Raw genomic sequence first — 8931 nt, forward strand, 5'->3', positions numbered from 1 at the left:
ATTGGGGGCTTTAATATACAGACATGTGTTATAAAAATAATATGACCAAACACAAAATATCCAATAAGGTTGGGGAATATATTAAGACAAATTTTGTTTCAGAAGACAGAAGTTATAACAAGAGTTCAACTCTTTTAGACTTGATTCTGACTAACATGGAAGAATGGGTTATGAATCTGAAGGTGGAAGGTAGTTCGTGGAAAAGTGATCACAAAATGACAGATTTAATAATTGTAAGGAAAGGAAGGAGTGAGAGCAGCAGAGTAAGGACAATTGATTTCAGAACAGAAAAGTGTAAGAAACTGAGAGAACTGGTATGTAATATCCCACGTGAATAAAATCTAAGGGAAAAAAGAGTTTAGGGCAGCTAGCAGTTTCTCAAAGGCTACGTCTACACTGACAGTGGCAAATTCGCTGCCATCAGATCGATCTACCTGGATCGATTGAGCGGAAGTGAAGACCCACTCAATCTATCTGGAAGTTGATTTATTAAAACCACCTCCACAAAAAGCACAGCGTTGCATTGATGGGTACGCATTTCCCATCGGCACAATGCAATGGAGATGGCGCGCAAAACGGACTGTACTAACTCAATGGGAGTTACGCAAGCTACGTAGAGTCAACTGCCACCGTATTTCCTGGTAAGTATAGACCAGGACTCAATCTTCACTAGAAAGGTTAATTGTGACCAGATACTTAAAACAATTATTATTAACAATGAGGAGGAAGGAACGGAAACCACAATAAGGAAAGAACTGGTGAAAGAATATTTGGATAAGTTATGTATTCAAGTCAGCAGGGCCTGATGACATTCAACCTAGGGTATTTAAGGAATTAGCTGAAGCAATCTCAGAACCATTAGCAATGATCTTCAAGAACTCATGGAGGACAGGTAAGGTCTAACAGAACTGAAATAGGGCAAATATAGTATTTATCTCTAAAAATAAAGGTCTCTCTCAGTCTGTGGCTCAAGAATAGATGGCAGAGTGTAGGGCTGCCCTAGGGGGCTAGTTCCAGCTGGAGAAAGTCCTCACCTTGCCTGGGCACAGGGGAAGCTTTAATTAAGGTCACTCCCCTGCACAGGACCCTGCTGTGGGAGCAGCAGCTGCTTAGCTCAGGTCCCTAGGTCCTTGTCTTCCTCTCAATGACTATGGATTCACACAGGTCTCAGTGAAACCAGAAACATGGCTCAGGGGGATGAGGTCAGTATCCTTTTCAACATGTCTTTGCAGAAGGGTATAACCTGGTTCCCATCTCCCTCACTCCCCATCGGTAGGATAAGGACTACGGGCAATAGTTTTCTTTCCAAAACCTCATGTTCCTGTAGTTTTGAAAGGGGGAAGAGAAGCAAAATCTGGTGGTTTTGTTTCTGTATTTGATAAATGGATAGAAATTTATCACCTCCCAACCCCCTTGCCCCCGGGGGTATTCACAGAGGCAGAGAACCTCTTGGCTGATGCTTCTTTAACACAATAATGGAGGGCATGGAGGAGCCAAAATTTATAAGCAATTTCCATGCCCTGTCAGGGGCAAATAATGGTCACCATGGATGCATTGGTGAAATCAGCGATGGGAATGTGAGGGGTTAACATAGTATCATGGCAATTCTCAGACACCACTGATAGGGGAAAGTTGATCATTTGAGAATTTAACCCTTTGGAACCTCCAGTATGGTTCCCTCTGAAAAAGATGCTGCAATTAAAAGACACAGGAAACACCTCCAAACCCAAGAAGATTTTTAATTGACATTTGATAATTACAGGGGAAAAAGGCAAAATCTGAGATTTGATATCAAAGTTCAGTAATTAAAGAATGGCAGAGGTTGGCCATTCCCACAACAGAGGCAGCCCCCTCTGTGGAGATAGGAGCTGGGTGAGGTAATACCTTTTATTGGGCCGACTTCTGTGGGTGAGAGAGAGACACCCTGGTCCAATAAAAGATATCATCTCTGGTCCAATAAAAGATATCACCTCCCCTGCCTTGTCACTCTAGTATCCTGGGACAGACAGGGCCCCACTCCCACCGCAAACCTGCCAGCCCTGTCTCAGGGCTCTCCCTCGCTGCACCCACCAACCCCCTTCCCATTTAGGGGCTGGCTCAGGACAACTTCCCACCTCAACCTGGACAATTTTCTGCAGATAAAATGGGTGGGAAAATAGCCCAAACCTGTGGAGAATTTTAATTGACAACTGAAAATCAGAGAGAAAATTGGGGTAATTTCTGAGGTGGAGAACAGGGAAAGGGTCAGTAACTTGAGAGAAAGGGGGAATCGACATGGATTCTAAGCACATACTTAGGCAGTAAAGGGGGAGAACTGGGGAGAATTTTCTTGGTGTTTGAGAGGGAAGTGGAAAACCAGAGAGGATTTTATCACCCCCTCCCATCACCAGCTTTTTCCCCCCTGGAATTTCCTGCCTGCAGGGAGACAGTTCAGTCTGCCCCGTACGCACTGTCTTTCCCCTCCCTGCATTTCTGGCTCATTCTTCCTCCCTCCCTCCCTGACACCTGCGGCCCAGACACACAAAGGGGAAACCCCACTGGGGCCCAGTCTCCATCCCCACCAGAACCCCGCCTTGTGCTCCTGGAGCAGATCCTGGCAGGAGCTTTGCCAGTGGCTCCGCTGTCGGTACCGAGGCTCCGAGCTCTCACCGAGCAGGGAGCAGGGTCCCAGGGGCTGGAGATCTGAGCCCCCGCCCCCCCCCCTTTGTGCAGAGTCACTTTCCTGCCTGTCCCCAGCATCTGCCCCCAGGTGCCTCTGAATTACCTGGAGTCTCCGGGGCTGGGGTCGCAGAGACGGGGCTGCTCTGGGGGGGCTAGCTCCAGCTGGAGAAAGTCCCCCCTCCCGGCGGGGCACTGAGGGGTTAATGAAGGTCTCTCCCCAGCACAGACCCCGCGGGGAATTCAGCAGCTGCGAAGCCCGGCTCCAGACAAATGGCAGCCCCCGGTACTCCAGAGCTCTCCGGCCAGGAGCTGCCAGAGTCTGATCCCTTTGTTCTCCCTGCCTCCCGTCCCTCTCCCGGCCCCACCAGCCCCCTGGGTCCTCAACACCCACCCGGCTGCTCCCGGCCGCAGCGCTCACGGGACAGGGGCTTTCCCCGGCCGGGTGTGAAGTGAAAAACTGTATTTCGTGAGAATGTGTGTCCCCGCTCTGTTTCTCCCATGTAGATGGCAGAAGAGTAAACCTGTGACCACTGCATTGTGCGCATGCTCACCGCATTCAGCATTCAGCAAGCATTCAGCAAGCAATGACACACAAAATCACGGGAAAAAGTGTGCCCCCGCTTCTCATAGCCTGTATCACTTTTTCCTCTCTTCTCTTTCTACTGGACCACTTCTTCACATCCCTGGACACACAAAATCACGGGAAAAAGTGTGCCCCCGCTTCTCATAGCCTGTATCACTTTTTCCCCTCTCCTCTTTCTACTGGACCACTTCCTCACATTTCTTGACACACAAAATCACGGGAAAAAGTGTGCCCCGCTTCTCATAGCCTGTATCACTTTTTCCCCTCTCCTCTTTCTACTGGACCACTTCTTCACATCCCTGGACACACAAAATCACGGGAAAAAGTGTGCCCCCGCTTCTCATAGCCTGTATCACTTTTTCCTCTCTTCTCTTTCTACTGGACCACTTCTTCACATCCCTGGACACACAAAATCACGGGAAAAAGTGTGCCCCCGCTTCTCATAGCCTGTATCACTTTTTCCTCTCTTCTCTTTCTACTGGACCACTTCTTCACATCCCTGGACACACAAAATCACGGGAAAAAGTGTGCCCCCGCTTCTCATAGCCTGTATCACTTTTTCCCCTCTCCTCTTTCTACTGGACCACTTCTTCACATCCCTGGACACACAAAATCACGGGAAAAAGTGTGCCCCCGCTTCTCATAGCCTGTATCACTTTTTCCTCTCTTCTCTTTCTACTGGACCACTTCTTCACATCCCTGGACACACAAAATCACGGGAAAAAGTGTGCCCCCGCTTCTCATAGCCTGTATCACTTTTTCCTCTCTTCTCTTTCTACTGGACCACTTCTTCACATCCCTGGACACACAAAATCACGGGAAAAAGTGTGCCCCCGCTTCTCATAGCCTGTATCACTTTTTCCCCTCTCCTCTTTCTACTGGACCACTTCTTCACATTCCTTGACACACAAAATCACGGGAAAAAGTGTGCCCCGCTTCTCATAGCCTGTATCACTTTTTCCCCTCTCCTCTTTCTACTGGACCACTTCTTCACATTCCTTGACACACAAAATCACGGGAAAAAGTGTGCCCCGCTTCTCATAGCCTGTATCACTTTTTCCCCTCTCCTCTTTCTACTGGACCACTTCTTCACATTCCTTGACACAAAATCACGGGAAAAAGTGTGCCCCCGCTTCTCATAGCCTGTATCACTTTTTCCCCTCTCCTCTTTCTACTGGACCACTTCTTCACATTCCTTGACACAAAATCACGGGAAAAAGTGTGCCCCCGCTTCTCATAGCCTGTATCACTTTTTCCTCTCTCCTCTTTCTACTGGACCACTTCTTCACATTCCTCCGTCTCCTTCCCAATTGTATTTGTACACATTATTTGCCCCCATGTAAGCTCCTTTCCATTTTCTTCTCTAGGATTTCAGTTTTCCCTTTTCTTGTTTTGTATTTGCATTTTTTATATGTATTTACCTTGATCCTCTATCATGCTGTATTTAATTCCTATAGGGGTGTTTCATGTTATGATGCTCTGACCCCTATTTCCAAGCACTTCATCTATATTAACTTCTTGTTCCACATCAGTGCTCAACTTACAATTAGAGCACCGATTTCACCTCCTCTAGTATGTTTCATGACTACCTGCCACAAGAAGCTTACATGTAAGGTTTATTGAAATCTTCTCTGTGTATCACATAGAAACTCAATATGTGGGTACTTGTAAGCCAAAAGTTTTATTACGTTCTTTACTTTTATACTGCCTGGTGGGTGGGAGTATATTCCTACTGTTATACTGCCATTAATGCAGCGTGGAGTTGCTATCCACAGACATTCTATGGTATATTTTGTTAATTGTACAGTTTTCGTTAATTGTGGTATATGCTTTCTTTCAAGTAGAGCCCTCCCGGCCCCCCCAACCCCCCTCCCCCCGGCAACCTTTTGTCAAATTACCATTCTTTTATTCCCTGTTATTTGTTTATCCCATGTTGAAGTTTCAGTTTCCCCTATAGTATCAAGAATTATTTTTTACTCTTGTATTGTACACAACTGTATAGAAGCAAGAACAATGAGTTCTTTTAAAAGTATTCAGAAACAGGTACGTAAACATATGAATTTGAGTAATGAAGATTTTATTTCCTCTACTGGCTTGAACAGTAATATCAAACTTTACTATTCTCCATTGATAAGCCAGATATGTCACTCCAACATAACTGAACATAACTCCAACATAACTCAAAAATTTATTTTGAAACAACAGTTATACAATGTATGAACTAGGCACACTTTTTGCACTTGTACTCCTTGTGCTCATCATGCAGTATGTCTTCACTTATTCCTCCAGGAATGCAGAGAACATGTGCCCACCTCTTACAGGAGTCACACTGGACCTGTCATAAGTAATAATGAGAATATGAATGAAATCACTGGCCAGATAATGAGAAATTTAATTTCTCTTGACTGGTACTACTCCATAAATAATATTTATTATATGTATAATCATTACTGAGGAGATTGCGCTCATCGTTGATGACACAGTACTGCACACGAATTAATACAAGAATACTGAGCCTTATGTAGGATATTGAGTGCGGTGTATGTGCAAGTCTTGTGATATTGCTCCATCATATTACTTTGTGTTTAAAAAAAAAAATGAACGTAACTTACATATTTGCTACAACATGGAGTGTGTCTGTGTTTGTGTGTGTTTCTGAGATGTCAGTAATACTTCGGTCATGTAGACATTGAGCTGTGCCACAGACAAAGTGGAAGGGAACCCCCCCCATGAAATCCACAACGGCTACAGCTCAGAAGCAACCCTGAACTCAGCTCTGTACACCACTCGCCACACAGTGGATGGGCACCTGGCCTGAGATAAGCATCCCTGCACTGCTGAAGGCCTGCCCCATCGCCAGCCAACCCGCCTCCATTTCCCTCAGTTCATGAGGTAGGGTGGCTTGAGGTGACTCCTGTGTCAGAGTAGATGTAGCTTGTTAATCAGCTATCAGTACATTTGTATTATTAATGATATTATGTCATGTACTGCCGTTACTGTTTTCATCATATGTTCTTAACTGGGTTCTTATTGCTTATTGCTGCTAGTGGTGCACTTGTTTTACCTACTGTTACTGTGTGGCTTGTACTCAAAAACAGTAGCAATCACATAAAATATTTCTTGATTCTTACCATCATGCAATCTTTCTTCTGTGTGCAAGTCATGAAGCTGCAGTATATGCAGTAGTCCTCCACGCTGTCTGAAAAATCAATAAAGGTTTATGTAAGGATGCTTATACTGTGACGTAAATGCTACATTTACACATCTTGTCACTTAAGCAACAGGTTCTGAAATATATTCGTTTGTACTGTATAAGAATATTTTTACTTTGCAGCTCAGAATACTTTTCTCAAACTCTCACTATACTTATTGCTGGTGGATCTAACAATCAAAGTACATATACGTGTTCTGTCAGGAGGAACAATTCATCGCATCCATATTGTACATCTCTTCTACACATTATTCAGACACTGTCACCATGATAGGAAAAAACCTGAGATATACCCACTGAACTATTCACATAATAACCACTTACATTCACATTGTCTTACCATACCCTGTGTCCTCAATCGGTATTCGTAAGACAGTTATTACCTGACTCCTGCAGCAAACGAATTGCTATTTTTCTTCGAAAAATATTCATGGCCTCTTCCGTTGTTTCCACAGTCCTGATGTCTTCTTCCAATAAATAACTTTCTGCAAACTATGATAACTTTTATTTAGAAAATACATCATTATAACACAGGGATACAAGTTATTATTAAAACTTTGTCTTCAATACCCTTAGGATGAGTGGTCCACAGTTGTGCCCATCACTTTGTGCCTTGTGTTCCAGCACCTTTGTTTTCCAGCCTATGGTGCCTTTACTTCTGTCTCTGAACAAGAAGGCTCTGAATTGGTGGAGAGAACAATAGCATGATGTATCACTGTATCCTGCTTTTCCTCATCCTACATATGTAGGACTTCTTTTCTTCTTGCTTTAGTAAATGCTTTCAACGGGTTCATACTCACATAGATACATTCCTTTCCACGTGATCATGTCAGTTTTATGACACCTACCACTTTTTCCCCTGTCTGCCATGTGGCAAACAAAACATTATGTATCATGCTACATACCCACCCCTCTTTAAGGAACCTACTATGACAATATTACCCAGGTAGTTACTGTTCTGCCAAGTACTGTCACACATATAGACACTGTGACCTCTGTACAGAATTAGGTTCTATTCACCTCCAATTCTTCAGCCATTCTTCAACATATTTCGTCTCCTGACATAAGGGGTCAATTATCAACAACTCTTTCTTGGCCATCAATGCTATCTGACAGTGTAAAGACAGAGATGTTAACAGTTATTGCCAATATCATATTTTCAAGCACTACATAATGCCTTCTCAGAAAAGTAATTCAAAATTTCAACACTGGCAGTGTATCGCTGTTACGTATCTCTACATCATGTTTTGCAGTCACTCCTGTACAGCAGGATAGACCACAGTTGTACCATGTACATGCACAGCATCGTAACCCTCTCTGCACAGTAACCGCGTTTTTAGATCAATACTCTGCATGTCAACACCTCCAATGAACTTTTGGTTTCCAACATTGCAATGGGACTTTGTGAACTAATTAATTTCAACATCGTACCTCACTGCGACAAAGCAGTGTGTTTAATTTTTCACGCTGTAATTAATCTACTGCATACTATCCCAAAGTTTAGCAAACAAAAACATCTTACCCCAATTACCCAATGGTTTGATGAGTTGAAAGGAAGCAGCACTATATCCTTCGTTATCATTTCTCTCTGTGTTCAGTGCAAAAAATAGAAGAGAAATGGCAATGACCCAAATGAGGCAATGTGGATTACACTACCACTCCAAATGTCCTTAGAGGGCTACTATTACTCAATCTTCCACATAACCTGACATTTCACAGTTTGTTGCACGGGTCTTCACTGACTGTCACTACATTTTCTTTCCCCATAGCGGTCAAAAGACACAGTTCATTCTTACCTTCATGGAAAAGCATGATCTTGCTGTGCCATTTAGAATGGTAGTTGAAATTACAGATGAGATGGCTTGTACCTGCTGACACTGAAGAAGACTTAGGTGATGCATTGCTCATTCTAGCACACAAACGGCATTCTTAACTGAATTAATTCCTAAACACATCCATACATCCATACACACAATCAATCGTCACTGTTAGAAATACTTCATATACAGCAGTAGATAACACTGTTCTGTGAAATGTGGGACTTATAGGCAGAGTACATGTCAAAGATCTGGTAACAGTCATTCGGTGAAGTAATGACAGTGTGGCATACAACTCAAAGTATTTCCTAGTCCGTTTCATAGCAGCAAGAATATTGCAATCGTGATACTACATTTTCAGAGTTACACTTTGAGGAAACTTGCACTTCAATTTCTCCGTTCACCGTGCTCTTAGTTCTATGATCCATTTCTATGCGCTGTCTAGGTACACCATCCTACCTTTTGACTTTCTTGCTTGACCACACAAAACAAATATGCATCGATGACCTACAAAATACAAACAACAGAAACAGTTCTTGCACCATTTATTCTTCTGCATTCAGGTATTACACCTTTTCCTCTGTTGCTGCCAATTACCTCATCGCCCAGCCATTGTCCTGGCTTCAGGCCACAAAATGAAATGCCATAAAGGCTGATAT

This window comes from Emydura macquarii, unplaced genomic scaffold (assembly GCF_026122565.2).
Source record: "Emydura macquarii macquarii isolate MOO-44397 ecotype Brisbane River unplaced genomic scaffold, CSIRO-AGI_Emac_v2 contig_3004, whole genome shotgun sequence".
Classification (NCBI taxonomy): Eukaryota; Metazoa; Chordata; order Testudines; family Chelidae; genus Emydura; species Emydura macquarii.